General features: G+C 53.8%; 1 protein-coding gene across 1 annotated transcript in view; it reads left to right on the plus strand.

Moving 5' to 3' along the window:
- The window catches only part of LOC120764564 (zinc finger protein 239-like), a 144,376-nt gene that overhangs the window by 14,621 nt on the left and 105,253 nt on the right, over window positions 1-24,502 (plus strand). The gene's annotated exons all lie outside the window — the stretch shown is intronic.

A 24,502-nucleotide genomic window follows, 5' to 3' on the forward strand; every position in this document is an offset into this window, starting at 1 on the left:
TGTCCCTTAGTTTGGATCTCCTGGTGGTGGATCAGGTGGGAACTCAGGCTGGAGCTCATTCCACATTCCAAGCACTTCTAGGCTGTCTCAGTTTGAGAGATGATTTAAAAGAGGAAACTCTGGAATGATGATAATAATAATCACATGTATCTCTCTATCTATAAAAGCACGTACTGAACTCTGGATACAGCAATGTGCATGCAGGAGAGCGGTGGAGAGGCTGAATGGACACCAGGGGAGATGTGGAATGTACGGACAGAGCAAACCCTCCAAGGGCTTTAACCTGATTCCCAGCTTTCCCATGTCTCAAGGGCTTTGACTGCTGGATTTGAAAGATCTGAGATCTCACTATGAAAAGCAGAGCAGTCTGGAACCAGGCACTGCTGTTGGAGTCAATGTGGACTTGTCACATCTTAGTTTTGAAAATATAATGAATTAAAAACTCCATTACCCATAACCTTTCCCAGCCCATCCCTCCTCACACATAACAAAATACAATGGAATTCTTTCCAAAGGATAAAAAATAAATGAACAATGAAAATCCTCCCTCATAAAAGCCACATTGAGAAACTCCAGAATAATGGTGTGTGTCTAGAGAAACGTGCTGTCATTTCTCCTGTATTTGGCTCGGTGTCAGCTCAGAGCCGGGCTGTGTCTGGCAGGTGCCCAAGTGCCCGGGCCAGCTCTGAGCAGCCTCTGGCGGCTTTCCAGCGCGGCTTTCCCCCGGCTGTGCCCCGGGCAGGCCCTCGGTGTTTCCGTGGTGCCCCTGCCCCGCTCAGCTCCCCGTGCCCTGCAAAGGCGCCCAGGCTGCGCTGGGTGCCCCTGGGTGTCACTGAGGCAGGCAGTGCCCAGCCCCGGGGCCCAGGCAGAGCCCTGAGGGACACCCCTCGTCCCCGGCCTCCCGCGGGACACGGAGCCGCTGCCCACAAGGCCCTGGCACGGCCGGCCGGCCAATTCCCCGTGCCCCGAACAGCCCGGGCTGCAGCCCCAGGGCTCTGCAGGCCGGGGCTGGGGCTGTCGGCTGGCACCGTGGCCAAAGCCTCCCAGGGCTCTGGGCACGGCAGGGGCTACAAGGCCACAAGTGCGGGGCTGCTCCGTGCCGCTTCCAGCCTGTCCCTCTCTTGTTGGGTGCCGGCTGTGGCCCTTGCTGACACGGGTGGTGTCAGAAAGACTCAAAGCAGGATCCCCCACAAGCACAGGGAAGATGGACCAGGAGCATCAAGGCTTGGATCAGGATATCCAACGGCACTGGCCACCCTTCAGCATCTCAAGTCTCCTTCGTGCAGTGCAACTGGGGCTTATTTTGAGCTTTCACTCCAAACACGGGCCAATTGGAAGAATCTGCTCCTGGAAATCACGTTTGGTGTGTGTCCTGATTTGAAAAGACAGGTGTCTGCTAGGGAGAGGCAGGCCTCTCTAGGAATGGGGAATTCAAATCCTTCCTTCTGTGTTATTATAATTTGGAAGATTAAAAATAAAACTTTTCAGTCCGAGCTATGAGGAAAGGAAAAACAGTCCTTTACTAGTAACTAGAACAGGACAGACAAACAACAACAGCAATTACAATAATAGTAAAACAGAACGAAGAACCCCAAGGGGCAAACGGTAGAAGCTCCGACGCTAAAGGCTGGAAGCGGAGGATTGTCCTTGGCAGGCAGGGGGGTGTCCTGGCAGGCAGAGTGGGCAGTGCCGGAGAACCTGCAGCGGCTGGACCTGGGCTGACCCCAAAATCCAGCAGGGCAGCGAAGAAACTCCGAATTCCTGGGTGCTCCAACAGATGATAGAATTCTCAGGACCAGACTCCTCCATTAACCGTGGACTCCACGCAGCTCTCAGTCGCCTGACCGTCCTCCCCAGAAAACCGAGAGCAGTGAGCCCACCACCCTCAGCTCCTGGGAGCCTTTTCCCTCCCCCAAAACTAAGTGATAAACTTCCTTTGGCTGGGTTGAGCGCTCTTTAACTATCAGTATTTAGTCTCCTAGCAACTTATTGGGGGGGGGGGGGGGGGAGGTGTGGAATTCCACAGGAACACTTAACCCCCCACAGTGCGGAGTTCAGTTTTCCCAGGTCAGCGCCTGCACACAGAGATGAGGCTCAAACGGCTGAGCTGGGGCAAGTTAAGGCTTAAAAGTCATCCTGCGAAAGCCGGGATTTGATCCTGGCAGGGCTGAGCTGAAGCAGTTGCATGGGAAGGGGGAGAAGGGAGGTGGAAGAGCAGCCAGTGTTTATCCCCGCGGCAGTGAATGCCATCCTCGGATGAACAAGAAGTGGAAAGCAGCTGTATGGAGCCCCACAGGACAGGTTGCACAAGCCACTGAAGGAAAAGGTGGGTCAAGCCAACTTGCTGAACTGAAAGCTGTTCAACTGGCCCTGGACATTGCTGAAAGAGAGAAGTGGCCAAAGCTCTACCTCTACACTGATTCGTGGATGGTGGCCAATGCTCTGTGGGGTTGGCTGGACAAGTGGAAAAAGGCCAATTGGCAGTGTAGGTGAAAGCCAATCTGGGCTGCAGATGAGTGTAAGGACATTGCCACTCGGGTAGAGAAGCTACCTGTCAAAGTCCGTCATGTAGATGCCCATATCCCCAAGAGTCAGGCTAATGAGGAGCACCGAAACAACGAGCAGGTAGATCAGGCTGCCAAGATAGAGGTGTCAAAGATAGACTTAGATTGGCAACACAAGGGAGAGTTGTTCCTAGCTCGCTGGGCCCATGGTGCCTCAGGCCATCAGGGCAGAGATGCCACCTATAAGTGGGCACGAGACCGAGGGGTGGATCTAACCATGGACAGTATTTCTCAGGTTATCCACGACTGTGAGACGTGTGCTGCCATCAAGCAGGCCAAGCGGGTGAAGCCCCTGTGGTATGGCGGGCGATGGTCCAAGTATAAGTACGGGGAAGCCTGGCAGATTGACTACATCACCCTTCCCCAAACCTGCCAAGGCAAGCGCTATGTGCTCACAATGGTGGAAGCCGCCACTGGATGGCTGGAGACCTACCCTGTGCCCCATGCTACTGCCCTGAGCACCATCCTGGGCCTTGAAAAGCAAATCCTGTGGAGACATGGTACCCCTGGGAGGATTGAGTCTGACAACGGGACTCATTTCAAGCACAGCCTTATAAACACCTGGGCTAGAGAACATGGCATTGAGTGGGTGTACCATAGTCCTTATCATGCGCCAGCAGCCGGGAAAGTTGAACGGTGCAATGGCCTGCTTAAAACCACCTTAATGGCACTGGCTGGGGGGACTTTCAAGAGCTGGGAGAATAATTTAGCAAAGGCCACCTGGTTAGTGAACACTCGAGGTTCCACCAACTGAACAGACCCTGCCCAATCTGAGCCCCTGGGAACAAGAGATGGAGATAAGGTTCCAGTGGTACACATGAGAGGAATGCTGGGAAAAACTGTTTGGATTAATTCTGCCTCCAGCAAAGACAATCCCGCTCCTGGGGTTGTTTTTGCTCAGGGACCTGGCTGCACATGGTGGGTGATGCAAAAGGGTGGAGAGACCCACTGCATACCTCAAGGGGACCTTGTTTTAGGGTGACCACTGTGACTGTGTCTGTATCCATGTCGGCATGTATATATGTAAATAATTTAAAGGTTTAAATTCAATATAATATGTTGGTATGGGAAAAAATTCAGGGTGGATAATCTTAGGAGTTAGGTTTGTTCCTTTTTTTTTCCTTATAGAATTTTCCCCCATAAATTGCTAAGAGACTAAGTGCTGGTGCTTAGATGGTGCTTGACCAACAGAAAGGAGGTGGCTGAAAGTCAGGAGGGGGAAGATCGCGTGAGTTTTTGGGGCAAGAATAGGACAGAGCTGGGGGAGCTGGAGGCTCTTCTCGCTCTGAGCATCCGAGAGGACAGCCAGGGTGCTGCTTGCTGTGGGAGGAATCCACTGTCAACAGAAAGTCCGGTCCTGGGGAATCCACCATCATCTGCTCGTGTGCCCAGGAATTCTGAGCTCCTTCGCCTGCCCTGCTGGAGCTGGGCCAGCCCTGCCCCGGAGTCGTGGCTTCTCCAGCGCTGCTCTTTTTGCTACGCTGCAGCCCCGCACTGCCCTGCACTGCCGGGACACCCCCTGCCTGCCGGGACATCCTGCCCTTCCAGCCACCAGCCCCGGAGTTTCCACTGCTCCAGCTTGGTGCTCTCGGAGTCCCAAGGGATCAGACTGCCCCAGGCTTTGTAAAACAAAGCCCCTCGAGGTTTCTGGTTCTGTTTATTATTAATGCTGTAGTTGTTGTTGTTTGTTTGCCTTGTTATACATACTAGTGAAGAACTGTTATTCCTTTCCCCGTACCTCTGCCAGAAAAGACCCTTTAATTGTCTAAATTATAGTAACTTGGAGGGAGGGGATTGGAATTCCCCACTGCTAGAGAGGCCTCGCCCCTCCCTAGCAGATACCTGTCTTTCAAACCAAGATACCTTGGAATCCGATGGGGCTGAGAGCAGGAGAATCCCTCCTCCGGCTGTGGGAGGGCAGAGAGCTCTGCCCTGGCTGCTGCTCTGGGGCAGTGTCATGTCCACATATGCTGCCTGTGCCTGTGCCCTGTGCCCTGTGCCCTGTGCCCTGTGCCCTGTGCCCTGTGCCTGTCCCTGTCCCTGTCCCTGTCCCTGTGCCCTGTGCCCTGTGCCCCATGTCCTGGGCCCTGTCCCCTGTGCCCCGTGCCTTGTGCCCTGTGCCTGTCCCCTGTGCCCTGTCCCCTGTCCCCTGTCCCCTGTGCCCTGTGGCCTGCGCCTTGTGCCCTGTGCCCTGTCCCTGTCCCCTGTGCCCTGTCCCTGTCCCTGTCCCCTGTCCCCTGTCCCTTGTCCCTGTCCCCTGTCCCCTGTGCCCTGTCCCTGTCCCCTGTCCCCTGTCCCTTGTCCCTGTCCCCTGTCCCCTGTCCCCTGTCCCCTGTCCCCTGTCCCCTGTGCCCTGTCCCTGTCCCTGTCCCCTGTCCCCTGTCCCTTGTCCCTGTCCCCTGTCCCCTGTGTCCTGTCCTGTGTCCCCTGTGCCATGTGCCCTGAGCCTTGTCCCCTGTCCCTGTGCCCTGTGTCCTGTGCCTTGTGCCCTGTGCCCTATGCCCTGTCCCTTGTTCTCTGTCCCCTGTCCGCTGTCCCTGTCCCCTGTCCCCTGTCTGCTGTCCCTGTGCCCTGTGCCCTGTGCCCTGTGCCCTGTGCCCTGTGCCATGTCCCCTCCCTGGCTCTGGGGCATTGCTGTGCCTGCACACACCCTCTGTCCCCTGTCCCCTGTCCCTGCCAAGGGATGGGGCTGCCGGCACCAAGGGAACACGAGGGACACTGGGGCACTTCACAAGCATTTAGTGCAAAAGATAAAATCATGTGGAAGACAAAAGCAACAGCAGCTGTGGCACCATAGCACAGGGCCACACAAGGACCACAAGGACATGTCCCACTGTAGTGGGGTGACACTGGCCCAAGGACAAGGCACCCACCAAAGCCGCTCTCACTGCCCTCCACAGCCACACAGGGGAGAGAAAATTTAACCAAGGGTTCCTGAGTTAAGGACCAGGAGAGATCCCTGATCAAACACCATCATGGGAACAACAAGCTCATGGAGATATGAATTGGATTTATTGCTAATAAACTCAGAGCAGGATAATGAGAAGAAAAAGAAAACCCTTCATAACACCTTTCCCCACCCCTCCCTCCTTCCACCTCTGCCTCCTACCCGGCATTTCAGGGAGACAGGGAATGGGGTCATGGTCAGTTCATCCCCCGTGGGTTCTCCCTCTGCTCAGGGACAGGAGTCGTTCCCCTGCTGCACCCTGGGGTCTCTCCCACCGGAGAGTTCTCCAGGAACTTCTCTAACCTGAGTCCATCCCACGGGGAACAGCCCCCCTCAGACTGCTGCAGCGTGGGTCACTCTGCCATGGGGTCAGACCTTCAAGGACAGGCTGCTCCAGCGGGGGCCCCTCTGTCCATGGGGTCACAGCCTCCTCTCAGGCATCCCCGTGCTCCAGCGTGGCTCCTCCAGGGGCTGCGGGGGGATCTCTGCATCCTCGTGGGTCTCTGCATCCAATACCTCCATCTTTGGAGCCACCAGAGACTGGATCTGCCAGACACAAAGGAAACTTCCAGAACCTTCTCTCAACCCAGCCCTGTAGAAAATCCAGCTACTAAAACGAGGCAATGCAAACCAAATACAGCTCCAAAAATGGGGTCCCAGATGTCTAGCAGCTCATGTGCACCCCAAAATGGCCATCCAAGATGTCCAGGGGCTCAGGTGTGCCCAAAAATGAGGCCTCAGCTGAGGGCGTTCTCTGCTTGGCTGAGCGCTGCCTGAGGGCTGGGGCTGCAGCAAGGGGGGACACCCTCCTACAGCAGGGATGTCCCACAAACAGGGAATCCCCAGAAGCCCCCTGGAACCCTGGGGCTGGGCTGGCCCTGCCTGCATGCTGAGACACCAAAACTGCTCCTGTCCCTGCCCTCTGCAAGTGCACAGGAACAGGAAATACAAGGAAAGGCCCAGGAGCTGAGAGAAGGATGGGGAGGGATCCTGGTCCCAGCACTGTCACGGGCACAACAGACCCAGCCTGGGCACAGGGAGTGAATTTATTCACAGCAGAACCAAAAGAGAAATCTCTCCAACACTTTCCTCCCACCCAGTGGGGATCTGGGGGATGAGGTCTGCAATGAGACAGCCACACTTTGGGATGAAGAGCTTGGGGCAAGCCAGTTACCGAGGAGGTTTTGGGGCACCTTCCAATCCTGAGGGATGAGTTGCTGGGAGGGGGAAGACACCTGGCTCTGACATTGGAGTGGGGTCCATATTAGGGAAGGATGTGGGGAGCCCCTATTAAGGAAGATCCTGCTGCTTTCCGCCAGTTTAGGGGGGTTATAAACGGCTTTGGGGGATTTCCTGGCCAGTTTATAGGTGAAGGTGACCCCGTCTTTTGGAGAATCCTGATGCTTTCTGCCAGTCTCGGGCATTCTACGTGGCTTGTGGTGGACTCGCATTCGTGGGTTCTGATGCCACTCGCCCACGCTTTGAACTGGTCCGGACTGGTGCTCCCAGCACCGCCCGGGGCGGGGCCGCGGGGACCCCCCACAGCACAGCGCGGCTGCTTTGGGGCCGGCGGCACCGCCCGGCGCTGGGGATGGGGCGTGTCGGGGAACTGGGGCCGTACTGGTGGTACTGGTGGTGCTGGTGGTGCTGGGAGCTCACCTGTCTGGGGGCCAGTGGCACTCGGGTGAACGTGTGCGCTCCCCCCGGGGACCCCCAGCCCGGTGTCACCCCCTTTTCTCTGCCCACAGAGCTCCTGAGCCCGCAGCGGCCGCAGCCCCTCCCTGTGGCCTCGGGCCCGGCCAGGACCCCCCGCTCCATCCCCTGTGGAAGATCAGACAGCTGCAGAAGCTGAGCTGGGTAACACTGCCGACCTTTTGGCCCTGGGACAGCGGAAGCTGTGGGAGAGAGAAACTCAAGGCAAGAACAAAAGCAAAGACTTCATGTCTGGTCACTCTGACCACTCTGAGGAGAGAAGATTAACAAGGACATTGCTGGCAAAAGAATGTAACAAGGACTTGATAACTGAAAAGATTGTGTTAGTAAAGGAACAGAGACAAAGGGGTCTGAGTGGAAAATTCTGTATGGAACTTAGAAAACTATAACTACGAGTGTTTAGTGTAATAAACTGGCTTTGCTTGTGCAGCACAGTGTGTCCTCTCAATTCCTGCAGTCCCTGCGCTGATTTTGGGAGGGGTCAGGTGTCCCCCCCAGCCCCACTGTCACTCTGCCCCCGCCCGCCTGCTCCCAGTGTTCCCAAAAAAGCTTCCCAGTTCACCCCGGTGCCGTTTATTGGGAGGGTCTTGGGGGCACCCGCGGGGGAGCCGCGATGGGGCGGGGAGACGAGTCCAGGAGGGGAACGCTGGGCACTGCGGGTCTGCCCGGCAACTGGTGAGTCATCAGATCTACTACCTCTAATTGGCTGAACCCTGTTCAGCGCCTTCTCTGATTGGCTGAGGAGAGGCCCGGGAGTTGAGAGAAGGACCGAGAGAGATCCCGCCCTGAGCGCCAGCGCTGGCACAGACCCAGCCTGGGCACAGGGAGGGAATTTATTACCAACCACATCGCACCAGAAGGAGAGAAAATAATTAGGAGCAGGAACGACAGCTGGCAATAGAAAAACAATACTTTATTAACAGAAAGAAGAAAATAGGGACGGTGCCCCAAAACTGTGCACAGTACCCAGGAGAACTCCGTGGGGGTAACCCAAGGAAGACCCGGAACTGAGGAAAACATGACAATATATAGGGTAGGTCTGAGGGTAAGGGTCCAGTCAGACACTCACACTGGGAAGATAACCATATTTGTACAAGATAACTGACCAATCATAAAAACATAAATGGAACAACTTCATTAACATGTAAATTCCCAAGAACCTTTACTACTTGCCATCACTAGTAAGGGGTTTCCCTCGGCCTTAAGTTTAGAGTTGTTTCAGCTTGGCCAACTCCCACAGGAGAAGGGAAAGAAATCTCTCCAACACCTTCCCCCCACCCAAAGGAGATCACCAGGATCACAGACCACCAGGGCTCTGCCCAACGGGGGTCACTGGGGATCATCCAAGGGCGATCCTCCCACAGGGGATGGAGCTGGAGCAGCGCATGAAGCTCTTCCCACTCTTGGGGAGCTCACAGGGCTTCCCTTAGTGGTGCCTCCGTTGGTGTTGGGTCAAGATAGAACTGTTTGAGAAGCTCTTCCCACACTCAGGACACTCGTAGGGCCTCTCCCCAGTGTGGATCCGCTGGTGCTTTCTCAGGTCGGAGCTATATCCAAAGCTCTTCCCACATTCCAAGCAGGTGTAAAGCCCTTCCCCAGTGTGGATCACCTGGTGCTGGATCAGGCTGGAGCTGTCTCTGAAGCCCTTCCCACAGTCCCCACACTCGTAGGGCTTTTCCCCAGTATGGATCCTCTGGTATGTCCTCAGGTGGGAGCTACACCTGAAGCTGTTCCCACACTCCCCACACTCATAGGGCCGTTCCCCAGTGTGGATCACCTGGTGCTCCAACAGACTGCATCTCCAGCTGAAACCCTTCCCACATTCCAAGCACTTGTGGGGCTTCTCCCCTCCATGAGGCTTCTCCACCAGCTCTGAGCTCTGGCTGGATCTCCGGCCACCCTCCTGGCACAGGGGGGGTCTTTGCTCCTCGCAGCTCCCTGCGCTGGGTTTGCAGCCCCTCCTCATGTGGCATCTCTGGGGATTTCCTCCTCCTCCATCCGGCCACTCCTTGGGAATGAAAAATCCTGCTTTGGGGACAAAACAAGAGGAGAGCGCCTTAGGCTGGGGGTTCTTCCTTGCACAAGTTCATCTCAGGAAGTTATTGGCAATGTAAGAATTGCCACACTAGTCTGTAAGAACCTCCAAAAGAACATTCGTCCTTAAAGTCCTCCAAACATCAAGACACAGTTGAAAAACTCCCCAAACATCAAGACTCAGCCAAAACCTCTTCTAAAAGATTCAGCCCCTTGCAAAAAAACCAAAGCACCGACATTTAGCTCAATCAAGCTCAGAAACACCAAGATTCACTCCCATGAAAATCATGGATTCCCCTCCCGGGTCACCTGCTGCATGTGGGGAGGGAAACACTCCTGGGGCTGGGGGGAGGCTGCAGATACAGGGAGGGCTGGAACCTTGTGGTGCCTCCTCTTCCTGCTCCTCACACTCCTCTGTCCCTACTCTTCCTCACACTCCTCTTCCTCCCACTATTCCTCTTTCTCCTGCACAATCCCACCTTCTCCTCCCACGTGCATCAACATTTTGTTCTTCAACCCTGCTTCTCCTTCCCTTCTCCTCCTGCCCCCAGGCCCAGCACCCACTGCCGGCTCCCTCTTCCCCCCAAACCCACAGCATCCCACCGCAGGGGCAGGGATGGAGCTGGGGCAGGTCGGGCTGGGGCAGCGCTGGGCTCTCGGCCGCTCCCGCCCGCACTCGGTCCCCGCTGCAGCCGCTCCCGCCAGGACAGCGCGGGGGGGCCCAGCCTTGGCGCTCCCCCCTCCCACCTCCCCAAATTCCCCTCACGGGGGTGCCCCATGCTCTAGGGGGAATGTCCCGCAAACGGGACAACCCCAGGAAAGGAAGAAGAGCAAAGTGTCTTTACAAACAGACCCTGTCAATCTGCTTGGGGATAGGGCCAGGCACTTGTACATAAGGAAGGCAAAGAAGAAGCCATCAGCTCCAGAAAATGTTATGAACTGACCACACAGACTGCTGCTCAGCCAAGGTCCTGATAAATTCACGAACTTCAAGAAGAAGAGCAAAGACTTCACAGAGCTGTGAATATCGTTACCTGTGCAGAAGTGGGGTGCATCATAAGGGGGGTATGTAGCAGAGGGATTGGGAAGTCTGTACCCTTCAAACACTTCAGCCATTGCGGAAAGGGAGAGGGAGGTGCAGCAGGGAAAATCAGGAGGAGAAGGAGGCTGCATCCTCCAACAATTGGAGAGGCCCCATGGGAAATGTTCGATGGCCTCTCCATTCTTTTATGAATAAAATTACTTTTACAGGACTCCTCTGTCTTCTTTGTGGACACAGACCTCTGGTGATGTCAAGTTTTCCACACACCTTGGGGCTCCTCTGGAATTCCTTCCACCGTCTGGGACAGTGGGCAGTGAGTGGAGCTGAAGGTGCCTCACCCAGTTTGGGTGATCGGCTCCCTTGGGTGGCGGTGGCACCGGGGATTGATTGGGTACCCGAGAGTGTCCAGGAGACAGACGAGTGACAGATCAGGGGGGGCTGTGAAGAGTCACCAGAGAGAGAGCACTGAAAATCTCATCAGTGAGGGCACTGGCATCTTCAGGGAGCAAACATGGCAGGGAACACAAGCAGGGTGGAAAAGGGAAAGCCAGGAAGGTATCCTGCCAAAGGGATGATGATCCCAAAATATCTCTGAAGGGTCCCTTGGGAGAATGTTGATGCAGTTTGCACATTCTCCCAGAGGTAATTTAAGGCCATGGACACCCAGAGGGGTGATAAGGGAAGTTGAGAATGGATTTAGACAACCGGGGATGGATGGTGTTGGTGTGCTGGGAAGGGTTAGGGTGAAGGTGACTGTGCAGGAATATGGTTAAGGCAAGAAGCAGCAGGAGGAATCTCTGTGGTAGGAAAAAGGATGATGGAAAAGAGGAGGAAGAGAAAAATACTGAGGACTGGGATGTTTTTCATCAGGGTCTTATCCTCTCAATTTGCCAGCTGACCCAGATCCTTTGTATCCCCTGTTTCCAGGAGAGGGAAACAAGGAGGTCAGGATTTCAGGGGGTTTCTCTGTGCTGGGGAGCAGCCAGAGCAGGCGCAGAGGTGCGGCACCGGGAGCACAGGCTGGGGGCCTGTGGGGAGCTGCGGGGCCGGGCCGGGGCTGTGGGGCAGCCGGGGCTCAGCGCCGGGCGCTGCCTGACCCCACCACCCCCCGGGCAGGGCCGGCAGTGGCCCCCGGCCCCCAGGAGGCTGCGGGACGCCCCGGCCGCTGCCCGGCCCCGTGGAGCTGCCGGCCCTGCCCGCCGGGGGAGCCGCCTTGGCACACTGCGGCAGGACAGGCACCGCCTCTGGGATACGGGCTGGGGAGGGCAGGGCGAGCACAAGGACCAGGAGCAGGAAGGAACAGCTGGGAAATGGGGGTTATTCATGCAAGGATCAAGATCGTCTTTGAAGGATTTTGTTTGGGTCACTGGAGAAAGGAATGCCCTTGCAGAGAGCTCAGCAGCTGTCAGAGGATGAGCACCCACAGGCAGTCAGGGGGGCTGCAGCAGTGGCACAAGAAGCCCCTGGAGCAGTTGGTCACAAAGGCACAGCAGGTGAATGCAAGAAGGGGTGAGGAAAAGGCCAAGGTGAAGCCAAAGGCCATGGCAGAGTTTCTACAGCCCCTGAGGGATGAACCCCAGGGCCCAAGGGGGCCCCAGCACCCAGGGGACAGGCTCAGCCACAAGCACCTGGCAGAGGCATTGCCCTCCTCGGCAGGGGAGAGCCGACCCAAACAGCCCCTGGGAAGGAATCAGGGTTCCATCTGCAGGCCACAAGGACACTGGAAGCACAGACAGCAGCAGCCTCAGGAGGAGCAAGTCCACCCCTGCATGGACATGGATTGTTAGGGGTGGCAGAGCTCCCATTACTCCAGGGACACACCACACTGGAGCCCTTAACATTCAGGGAGGAAGGGCTCACAGCCTGTCATTGAGCCCCTGTTAAAGGCTGGGCTTTTGGAGCCTGGGATCTCTCCCTGGAATGCTCCAATGCTGCCAATCAAGAAACCAGATAGAATCTATAGAATGGTGCAGGACCTAAGAATAAGAATTGAGATTATTAAACCGAGGCACCCCACAGGCTCAGATCCTCACACCAGCTGCAACCAGGTTCCCTCCTCACACTGCTACCATTCAGCACTTGATGGAAAAGATGCTTTCTGGGGATGCCCACTTACACAGGATGCTGAACAGGAGTTGGCCTTTGACTGGGAACAAGGGTTAGAAGGGAAAATGGGAAAGACATGGACAATACTTCTGCAGGGATGCACAGAAGCACCAGCCTTATTCCGGCCAGCCTTGCAGAAAATATCCAAAGAATTTACTTCACCCCCAGGGATTGGGTCAATACTGGATGTGGATGACTTGCTCCAGTAAGGAGGACAAGAAGAAGTGGTAGAAGAAGCCTCTGTGAAATGGCTCAATGTTCAGGCTGAAAAGCATCTTGTAGTATTTGGGGAAAAAAAAGCACAAATGGTGGAGAAAAAGGTTAAATATTTGGGACATATTTTGACTGAAGGTTTGGGGTGTATTGACCCAGAGAGGGACGAGGGAATCTCAGAAGTAACATCACTCAGGACTAACAAGGAGCTGAGACAATTCTGAGGATTAACAGGGAACTGCAGGACATGGATTGAGGATTCTCTGTTCTAGCCAGAACGTTGTATGAATTTCTAACCCCAGACAGCCTCAATGTTATGGTATGGACATGAGAAAGAGAACTGAACTTGAGAAAATTAAAAAACCAAAATGATTGATGCCCCAGCCATGGATCTTCCAGACTCAGAAAAGAAATTGGAATTGTATGTGAATGTGAAACAGGGCCATGCCAAAGGAATCCTTGTGCTACAATATTTAACCCACTGGCCAGAGTGGCCCCCTCATTGTCTGCACAATTGTGCAGCCACAGCTCTAAGGGGACCTGAGGCCTGAACACTGACAGCACAAGGAGCTCCTGTTGTTCAAGTCTGGCATCAAGTTCAAGCTTTGATAACCAAAAGAGCCATGCTCGGTTATTACAGTATGAAACCTTATTTAATTAAAAACAAACAAACAAACAAAAAGGAAAAAACACAAAACACGGGGAGGGGGTGCTGGAAGGGAAGGGTAGGAAGATGTGAATCATTCAATGGCTGCCCTGGAAGAGAAGCTTGGCTCCAGGCAGCCAGGAGAGGAGCTTTAGAAATGTCAATTAACACTGCTGGGGAAAAGTGTGGACAATGCACCAGGGTCTTCTTGCCTGGGGCAGGAATTGGGCTGATTCCCTCTGCCCCTCACCCCAAGCTCTGCCTGCTTGCACAGATGGAATTTGCACAGCCAAAGGCAGAGCCCACACTCAGGATATCTGACTCTGCAACAGAAACTGGTGCAGCTGCAAAGGAAAACAGCAAATGGAGAATGCTGTGAAAACTTCACTAAAAGAACTGGGGGGAATCATCCCTCTCCCCACTCCAACATGTGCTGTCACTGTCTAGGTCACATAGGGAGCATGAGACCACTGAGGTGTTCTTGCTGCCACAAGTTCAGAGAAATCAGTTGGAAATCCAAGTATGTGATGATTTAATTAGAGAAAAGAGATCAATTGATGCAGCCCTGGCTGGAGGGAGCACCCAAAAATGGGGAAAAGATGAACGGCCACCAGAACAAATGCTACAACACCCTGGGAACCCGAATGAATTCATATCAGGGGCCAGAGAACCCATTTATCATTTCAGTGGCATAATTAGATTACAAGATGTCGTCAAAATAATAACCAACCAGACAGATTCAGCTCCTCACCTTCCTGCTGACCAATCCACTGAGAGAAGGAACACGGCCTTTCACCTTGGGATGGGATCAGATTATGTTTTAGCGAAAGAGGAGGAGTTTGTTCCAAATTAAATGACTAAAGATGTTGTTTGCAAATAGCTGACAATGCCAAAGTGATGAAAGAGGTAACAAGGGAAATAAGAAAGTAGCTCCTGTACTGGTCCAAATGTGGAAAGACGGGAGTGGGACACGTTTTTGTGGTTCCCTGGTGGACCATGGGTTAAACGAATGCCAGAGCTGTCCTGCTCCAAAACTACACCCCAAAAATCCCATAACTCAGGGATTCCTGCTAGGAACTGCCTGAATTGAGTGAAAGGGGGGTTGGGACCCCCAGATTGAGCAGGAGGGGCCTGGAACCCCCAAAACCCAGCACGGGGGAGAGGGCTTGGGGACTGGGGGGACGATTGGGAAGGGGCAGAAGAGCTGGGGTAAAGAGGGGTCTGGGACCCCCAAAGAGTGGGGGAGGGACAGGGAAACCAAAATTGATTTGGGAGGGGTCTGTGGATTGGGGGAATCTGAGAAAGGGGGGAGAGGGGAGGGAAAGGTGGGTATTATAAGTGTATATTATAAAGCTGGCGTTTCACAAGATGTGTGCTATATGATTAATAACTTTGTTGTAAGCATATAAGTTTTTATTTCTGCTATTAGTAAAAAATTAGGCATAGTGGTAGTAGTTGATATAGTATGCTTAAACTGTCTGTTTGGTCAGGATAACATCCAGTGAACATATAAAGAAGATCCTGCTATTGATATTCCAACTATCAGCATCTACCATCTGAAGAAAGTATGGACCAAGGCCCAGCCTGGAGGTGACAATGAAGACACAGCCAAGAAACATGAATATGCAACAGACTGATGCAATAGAAAGGGTATGTAAAGAATATTTCTGTAACAGCAGCTTGTGAATTTGGCAGAATGCCAAGTCACCGTCTGTCTCTTAATTGTCTTATTTTTATTTTATTAAACCTATTACTAAAATTTACCAGGAAAGTGAACCTCGTTTTTCACAGTGGCCTTGGGATGGAAGGAACGTGGTTCCGTGTCCCGCAGCACTCGTTCCCTGCAGCGATTCCCTGCGGCTTGGGGGGAAGGGGGGGGACAGATCCGCACTGGGGGGTCCCCAAGCCCCCTGCCCCTCCCAGCGATTCCATCTCGCTGCTGCCCTCCAGCTCCCAGCCCGGCCCCGGCCGCCTGCTCTGCTCCCTGATGGATTTCTACCCTGCCCACATCCAGCTGAGCTGCTTCCAGGGCCAGCAGCAGCTCTCGGGGCACGGGGTGGCACCGCCGTGGTCCCCAGCGGGGACTGGAGCCAGCAGCTGCTGGTGCTGCTGGAAACCTCCCCGCGGCGCGGGGTCACCTCCAGCTGCCAGGTGGAGCACGTCAGCCTGGAGCAGCCCCTGAGCCGGCACTGGGGCACAGCCCGGCCCCCACAGCGCCGGGAGGGGCTGGGAGCACAGCGAGGCCATTTCGGGCTGCTGGGCTGAACTGGGAGCCCCCCACTGAGAGCCCCCTTCCCCCTGTCCCACCTCCCCTTATCCCCCTCTCCCACCCCTTGCCCACCCGGTCCCGGCCTCGCTCCGCTCACCCGAGAGCTCCGCGCCCGCAGCCGAGGGATGCAGCAGCAGGAGAAGGAGGAGGAGGAGCAGGAGGAAGAGGATGGGTGGAGGAGCAGCCGGAAGAGGAGGAGTAGCAGCGAGAGGAGGCACCACGTGCATCCATCGCTCTCTGGATCTGCAGCCCCTTGGCGCCACCAGCATCGGCCCCACCGCATCCCGCAGGTGACCGGGAAGGGGGACCTTGCCCTGAATATCTTGGGCCGTTCTGGCAGGGGATTTTTGGAAGGAGGGAGGGATATTTGGAGCTCACCTGAAGTATCTTTAGGGGTTCCTGTTTCTCTCTTTCTGGATGGGGCGGGCGGAGCAATGTTTGGATCTTGCAGGACTCCAAAGCTGAGCCGAAATCCCCTTTGGGTGGATACTGGGGGTTCCCAGGAGGTGTTTTTTTGGCTGTCCCGGTGGTGGCTGCCGGCAGAGCCCCGGTGGTGGGTGGGGGTCCCCGGACCCACGTGGTGATCGCCCGGTACCGCCAAGGGCGGGGGGAGCAGCCTTGAGACGGGGGAAAGCAAAAAGGGGTGAGCCCCGAGAGTCCCAGACCCTGGAATGGGCGCCTGGAGAGGGGACACCCTGAGAGCCGGGAGTGAGGGAAACAACGAGAAGGGGCAGTGCAGACAAGGGATGAGCCTGCAGAGGAGGAATCCCTGGGACACCAATATGGGGACCCCAAAACCCTCGGCATCCCTTAGTGGAACCCCAGAGAGGGGGACCCATGGGACCCTCAGCAGCTCAGAGAAGGGGGACTCCCAGAATCCCAAAGTGGGGGGAACAAAGAGGGGGGACCCCTGGGATTCCCTGGAAGCCCGGAGCAGGCAGAGACCCTGCAGAGGAGGGACCTCCAATATCTGCTGGACCCACAGCTTCCAGGACAAGGGGGACACCCAGAACCTCATAGTGGAGACACCAGAGATGGAGGAACCCCAGAGAGGGATTTTTTTTCCTCTGAGTCCTGATGTTTTGGAGATTTTCATGGACACAAGATACCTGGTGACTTCTAGAGATGGACTTGGGCAGGAGGAACCCCCAACCCTAGGCACTCACCACTTGTTTTTCCCTGCAGAACAAGACTTCTCATTCCCAAGCCTTGGATGAATGGAGGAGGAAGAGGCAGTGAGGAAGATGCTCTGGGAGCTCCAGGCAGGTGAGGAGGAAGTCACTGCCCCTTTTCCCCCCACTCTTCTGCCCCATCCCCCAGCCCAGCATTTCCCCTGGCTGCAGGACAACCCTGCTGCCGATGCCCTCCTGCCAGGGGTGGATTGGGGGGGATCTCCTTCCCCTTCCCTCTGGCATGGAGGCAAATCCCATCCTCTCCTTGTCCTTCCTCTCCTTCTTCCTCTTCCATCCTTCCATCCTTCCTTCCTTCCTCCCTCCCTCCCTCTTGTGTTCTCTTATTACTTTCATTCCATTTCTTTGTTCTTTCCTTTCCTTCTTCTTCCTTCCTCCCTCTCCTTGTCCCGTTTCTTTTTTTCTCGTTCCTTCCTTTTTCTGCTCCTTGTTCCTTCATCTTCCTTCTCCTTGTTCCTTCATCCTCCATTGTGCATTTTTCTTCTATACCTCTCTCCTTCTTGCTTCTCCAGCCTCCTTCCTCTCCCTGTTCTTTCCTTCTTCCTTCCTTGTTCCTTCCTTTTCTTGTCCCTTCCTCCCCCAGGAACTGAGCTGTGGACAGAGACCAGGGAGGATAAATCCCCACAGCAAAACCTCGTGGAAGAGGCCGTTTTGAGTGGCTCCAAGGGGCAGGAATCCAATGGGGAGGAAAAGCCAAAGTAATCCCCCTCAGGGAGGGGCTCCAAACCCAGCCCAGGGTGCTCTGAGGAGAAAAGAACCTCCCTCTGCATCATCCAGAGACCCAGCCTGGTGGTCCATGAGCAGCTTCACACTGGGGAGAAGCCCTACAGGTGCTGGGAATGTGGGAAGAGCTTCAGCCACACCTCCCACCTCTTCATCCACCTGCAAGTACACACCGGGGAACAGCCCTACGAGTGTGGGAAATATGGGAAGAGTTTCAGCCTGAGCTGCACCCTGATCCAGCACCAGGAGATCCCCACAGGGGAACGGCCCTGCAAGTGCTTCATGTGTGGGAAGAGCTTCCGCCACAGGTCCAGCCTGATCTGCCAGCAGAGAGCCCAGAGTGAGGAACGGCCCTATGAGTGTCCCGAGGGTGGGAAGGGGTTTTGGACCAGCTCAAATCTCCTCATGCACCAGAAAACACACACGGAGGAGAGGCCTTCAGCTGCCCCAACTGCGGGAAGGGCTTCAAGTGTAACTTCACCCTCAGCATCCACCGGCGCATCCACACGGGAGAGAGGCCCTATGAGTGTCCTGAGTGTGGGAAGAGGTTCCCTCAGAGCTCTGCCTTGACTTCACACAAATGGACCCACCTGTGAGAGAAGTCCTGCAAATGTCCTGAGTGCAGGAAGAGTTTTGTGTGTGTCTCCAGCTCCATCCCCAATGGGAGGATCTGCATTGGATGATCCCCAGTGACTCTGGTTGGGCAGAGACCTGGTGACCCCTGTTCTGGGTGATCTGTGTTCAGAAGACACCTGTCTGGTGATCTCCTTGTCCTCCTGGTCCCCATAGGCACCTGGATGAAGGCAGGAGTAGGAGCCTCCATGAGGACTCAGAATGACATCAGGAATTCAGTGGATTTGTTGATTTTCAACCCTGAAAGTCTCAGCTCTTCTGTCCAATCCTTTCTTCCTGTGGCATCAAGCAACATTGGATGGTCTTGGAGGTCTTTTCCAACCTCAGTGGTTCCATGATTTTGCTTCTCTATGGCCCATGGGTGTGTTCCACAGCCAAATGGTGATGGACTGGGGCAAAGACCAAGATTTGAGGTGGAAACCCCTCCAACAAACCCCTCTTCCATGCACTGAACCCAACCCCACATATTTTCTCATGATGCTGATAAGTGACTCCTTTTATTTTGACCTTGATTTTATTTGATGCATTTTCATCTGTTACAAACATCTGAAATTGCCATAAGAATAAAGAAATTGAATAAAGACCTCTAAATCCAATGGTTTTACTGTCATCTGGGGGAGAAATTTAGGGCTTGGTAGGATTTGGGGATGTTTGTAGGAATTGGAGGGGTTTTCCCCAAAACACACAGGCCAGAATCACAGAATTAACCAGGTTGGAAAAGACCTCTGAGATGATCAAGTCCAGCCTATGACCCAACAGCACCCTGTCACCCTGAGCCTGGCACTCTTCAACAGCTCCAGGGATGGTGCCTGCAGCACCTCCCTGGGCAGCCCATGCCAATTCCCAATCACTCTTTCCCTGGGAGCAGAGCCCAGCCCCACCCGGCTGCATCCTCCTGTCAGGGACTTGTAGAGAGTGATGAGGTCTCCTCTGAGCCTCCTCTTCTCCAGGATACAGCGCCAGCTCCCTCAGCTGCTCCTCACAGGAGTTGTGCTCCAGGCCCTTCACCAGCCTTGCTGCCCTTCTCTGGACATGCTCAAGCATCTCAAGATCCTTCCTAAATTGGGGGCCCAGAGCTGGACACAGCACTCGAGGTGCTGCCTCACCAGTGCTGAGCACACGGGAAGAATCACTGCCCTGCTCCTGCTGGCCACACTCCTGCTGATCCAGGCCTGGTGCCTTTGGCCTTCTTGGCCACCTGGGCACACTGCTGGCTCGTGTCCAGCTGCTGTCAGTCAGCACCCCCAGGTCCCTTTCTGCCTGCCCACTGTCCAGCCACTCTGTCCCCAGCCTGTGGCACTGCAGGGGTTGTCGTGGCCAAAGTGCAGGACCCAGCACCTGGACTTGTTAAACCTGACATGACTGGCTTCATCCTTTAGATCCAGCCTGTGCAGGTCCCTCTGCAGAGCCCTCCTACCCTCCAGCAGATCCACACACCCACCCAGTTTGGTGTCATCTCCTTCTTCTGCCCAGAAGAAGCAATGAAGTGAGTGGAGAAGTTCTGGCTTTTCTTTCTCCTGGTGCATTTTTGTTTGTTTGTTTGTTGTTGTTGTTGTGTTTTTGTTTTTATTTTTGTTTTTTTGACACTCCAGAGGCAATTCCTGTGGTGGCCTCTGTAAACTGATTCTATTTCAACAGCACCAGCACCAGGGCTCTGTTTGAGCACTGTGACTATGGCCTGTGTGGCTTTAATTCTCTCAACTTAGTGCTCAGGGACTTGTGAGCACTTGTGAGCACATTTCAAGATCTGCTAATCATGATGCCTGTAACAAAAATACTGAGGTCCCCATCACAAAAGCACTGTGGGTAGCACTGATTGAAAGAGGCAATTACAGTTGTACTGATAAAATTCAGGTAGGAGCCAGAAGAGGGGCAGCAGCAGCTGAGATCTACAATTCCCAAGGCAAAGGCAATAAAATCTTCCTGCTGTCACCACTCCAGGAGTAAAACAGTGCTGCAAACAGGGCTGAAACTGGATCCTTTCTTTCTCTGAAGGCTGGGTCAGGGCAGCACATCCAGGCCCTGAGCAATCAGGGAGATTTGTGGGTGATTGTTGCTCTAACCAAGAAATTCAATGGGAAAAAACAATGTATGGTGCAACTGGAGTCTTGGCATCAGTGTGTGGTATTGCTCTGCTGGAGGGCAGGAAGGCTCTGCAGAGGGATCTGAACAGCCTGGAGTGATGGGCCGAGGCCAAGTGCAGGAGGTTCCCCAGAGCCAAGTGTTGGATCCTGTGCTGGGCTCACAGCAGCCCCTGCAGAGCTCCATGCCTGGGGCAGAGAGGCTGGAAAGGGAACATTGGGAAAGGCCCTGGGGTGCTGGGTGAGAGCAGCTGAGCAGGAGCCAGCAGGGCACAACTCCCTGAAAGGGGCCGGGAACAAGGCGGGAATCGGTCTCTTCTCCCACAGAACAAGCGATGGGACGAGAGGAAATGGCCAAAAGTCCTGCCAGAGAAGGTTTCGATTGGACAGAGGAACAATTTCTTCCCTGAAAGGGTGGTCAAGCATTGGAACAGGCTGGCAGGGCAAAGGGTGAGTCGCCATCCATGGAGGCATTTCAAGCACCTGTAGATGTGGCACCTGGGGACAGGGTTGCGGTGGCCTTGGCAGTGCTGGGTTGACGGCTGGACACGATGAGCTCAGAGGTCTTTTCCAGCCTGAACGATTCTGTTCCCTTGAGAAGACTTTGTTTCTCTTGTGAGGTCCTATATTTCTCTCAAGCTCTGTGTCTGTGGGAGCGACTTTCCTGCAAGAGAGGAATTTGGGCTGGAGATGGGCTGCCCTCAACGTGGAAAGCGTTCGCCAGAATGAAACACGTTTGTATTCCTGGAAGAAGGGAAGAAAGGAGGGACAGTTTCTGTTTCCAGGATAGCTTGGATTTGTTCCTAGCCACAAAGGAACAGACAGCTGTTCTTTCCAAGGAAAGCACTTTGGAATGGCTTGCTGGACATACAGTCTCAATCCTTCTGTTGACAAACTACAGGATTTGATTGGGGGAAGGAGGAAATTTCCTATTTATTTTCTTTTCCTAGAAGTATTTCAGGAACACTGTTAAATAAATTAAAAAATTAAAAACAAACAAACAAAAAACCCCAAAACAAACAAACAAACAAAACCCAAAACAATATACCAAACCAAACCAACAAACAAACAAAAAAACAAACCCCAAAAACCCCCAAACCACAACAACAAAAAAACCCACACCCCACTACTACAACTTTCCAGATGACAACAGAAATGAAAAACAGGGAAATCAAAAGGCAGCTTTTTGTTTCTTGGGTCTGACTTTTTCAAAACAACCACTGTTCCAAGAGGCCTTGCTTTTATTTTATTCAATACTGCCTTTCTTTTTCTTTGCCTCAGCAAATCAAGAGGTTTTTCTTCTCAAACCAGTTCCTGGGAGGAAGACAAGATTCAGAAATCATCTCTGCCAGTGGCTGTTTTCAGCACGGGCTGTACTTGCCCAGCTGAGGCTGTGACGGGCAGGGAAACATCCCTCCAGTGCCCCTGTGGTTCTGTGCCTGGCAGTCTCTGGAGCTAAATTCTCACTCCCCCGACACGGAAAGATTGGAACTGTGTTTACATCCTCCCAACTTGGAGAGGAAATGAAGAAGAGACACCAATATGTTAAAAATCCCAACAAGACAAACCCCAAACATCCCAGTCCTGAGGGGGCCAAGCCTTGTCCATTATTTCCAGACTCACAGGGTACATGAGCAGTGACCATATTTAATCAATGGAGAAGTGTCTGCATGTGCAGAGGGAAGAACAAGGGGTCTGAGTCTTTCTTCAGGGAAGAAGGCACTGGAGGGTGTGGGGAGGAAAGGGTTAAACACGGGAGGATGGGGAGGAGGGGCTGGGTTCCCTCAAGGGTCCTGGAAGCTGGGAATGTCAAGGGCTAGAGAATGTCAGTGGGGGAAAACCCCCTCAGCTCTGCCTGTTGCTCTTTAACCTCCTCTGTTGTGGGAAGCAGAATCTCTCCCTCATCGCACCATTCCCAGGCCCCATCCCACCTCTCCTGGGGATTTTGAGGGTTCTGTGGGATCGTGTATTTTGGGTGGCACTGATGATTCTGAGGTGGGATGAAGCCATTTAGAGCCTGTGCCAACCCTCCAGCCCAGGGCCCCAGGAGCATGGGGGGCTCCATCCAGACCCTCCTGCACTGCAGCAAAGGGCTCACACAACACCTCATCCTGCCCCCCAAAATCTCTGGGGATCTCCATCCATCTCTGCATTCTACCCTTCAAGATCTCCATTCCAAAGGATTGTATGCTTCAGCCCTGGGTGACCAAAACCATCCAACAAACAAACAAACAAACAACAAACCAACAAAGAAGCCAAGAAAAAGACCCAACACAAATCAAGACCAAGAAGATAATGGTATCTATTAATGAAAGAAACCATCTCAGTACTTTTAAAATGCTGGGCTGGTGGTGTTCATGTTTCCATTCTCGTCTGATTTTTGTGTGGAATACAAACGTTTGAGTAGGAGGGAGATTGGAACTGCCTTTGCCAGGTAAGGGAGAGGGAAGAAACATATTTTTATATGAGGTGTGAGTAACTAACTCCTAGGGGTGCATTACACATGTGGATACAGATATACACATGGATATAGATAGAGGAATATATGTGTAGGTATTTATAAATATATACATATGTGTACATATTTGTGTCTATATAAATAGAGGTGTCTATATAAATGGATCTATAGGTACACTTATAGGGGGATAGATAGATTGGTTTTTATCCATTCAAACCCTACAAAATATGAAGACAAAAAAAGAGGGGAAAGCCCCTCCTGTCATCCTCTGCTGTTTCCAGCAGAGGTGGGTCATGGACTGTGGGGCTGTGTGGGGCATGTGCCAGGCTCTCTGTCTCTGCCTGCTCCTGCCTCCTGCATGCTTCCTTCCTGCTTCTGTGCTTCTTTTGGCTATTCCAATGGTTCCTGGACCATCAGCACAGCCCTCTTAAGCCCCTCAGTCTGGAGGAAGTCCCTGTGGTCCAGGAATAGCGGAGCATCAGCAGTTTGACTGTGCACAGTATGTCCTGGGCTCTCTGTCCCTTCTGCTGAGGCTGCCATGGACTGGGCTGTGTCCAGGAGAACCAGGCCATCGGCTCTGGGGCTGTGTGGGACATAGGCAGGGCTCTCTGCCTCTGCTGCTCTGGCTTTTGCTCCCATCTCTTCATCTCCACTTTGTTTCTGCTCGCAGGGATCTTCTGGCTCCTCCAAGGCTCTCCGGGCCACAAGCACGGCCTCCTTAACCACCTCAGTGTGCATGTGCTCAGCTGCATTCCAGAAGAGCGGCTCATCAGCTGAGGGGCTGAGGCTCTTGTGTGCACCACTCTCTGCCCCTGCTGAAGTGGGTGTCACTGCTGGTGACACATCCCCACTGTGTTCCACATCCTGCTGTTCCACAAGGTGCTGGACGGGTCCCTGGATTGAAATAGGGGAGTAGAAATTAGAAGACATTGATTAGAAATAGGCCTGTGAAGGAAAAGACAGGATGTGCACACGAAAACAGCATGAAGGAATGCAAGGAGAGCTGATCAGGAGAAGGATGTTCAGTGGAACAGGATGCAGGTTTACTAAACTCCCAAGGACACTGAGATAATGAGGCTCCTTGGGTGCCTGGAACTAGATGAGAGCGGCCTTATGGCTTGGACTGTGCCCAAAGGATCAGCAAACATGCACAAGAGAGCAGGGTGAGAAGTTCAACTCTGAGGAAGAGTGCCCAGCACAGGGGGACGGTCACTGCCCTGCTCCTGCTGCCCCACTCTTGCTGACCCAGGCCAGGATGCCCTTGGCCTTCTTGGCCACCTGGGCACACGCTGGCTCCTGTTCAGCTGCTCCTGACCCGCACCCCTGGCTCCTTTTGTCCCAGGCAGCTCCCCAGGCACAGAGGTGCACATTGCACTTCAGCTACAGCATCCAGCATTTCAAGATGTCCTTGCTGTTCTTAGCAACACAAGACAACAGTCAAGGACTTGCAGCTTCACTCCACTCCAGGCTCCAATGCAGTTTTCAAAGCTGCAGACTTCACCCAAAATGGACCAACAGAAACCTGCTGCTTCTGGGTTTTGCCTCAGAAGAAGGGTTCAGAACTACACGGTTGGTTTCTTTTGCCACACGGGACAAGAATGAACCCCCCAGAGCTTCATGGACAACACAATCAGCTCCTTGCAGCTTCTGGAAAACCAAAAGACAGCTGGGCCAAAAGACTCTTCGGAGAAGGGAAGAATTCCTCTGGAAAACTGCAGAACAGTTCCCCAAGCCAACCACAGGTTTCCCAAAAGGGAAAACAAAGCAACAAAGCCTTGTGAGCTCCAGAAGGACCCCGTGCGCCCTTGGCCATAGTGCTGCAGAAGCCAAGAGATGGAGCTTCAGTGAGCCCAGCAGCCAGATGCTCCTGCCCAGGCACCAGC

This window comes from Hirundo rustica, chromosome 31, assembly GCF_015227805.2.
Source record: "Hirundo rustica isolate bHirRus1 chromosome 31, bHirRus1.pri.v3, whole genome shotgun sequence".
NCBI classification, from domain to species: domain Eukaryota; kingdom Metazoa; phylum Chordata; class Aves; order Passeriformes; family Hirundinidae; genus Hirundo; species Hirundo rustica.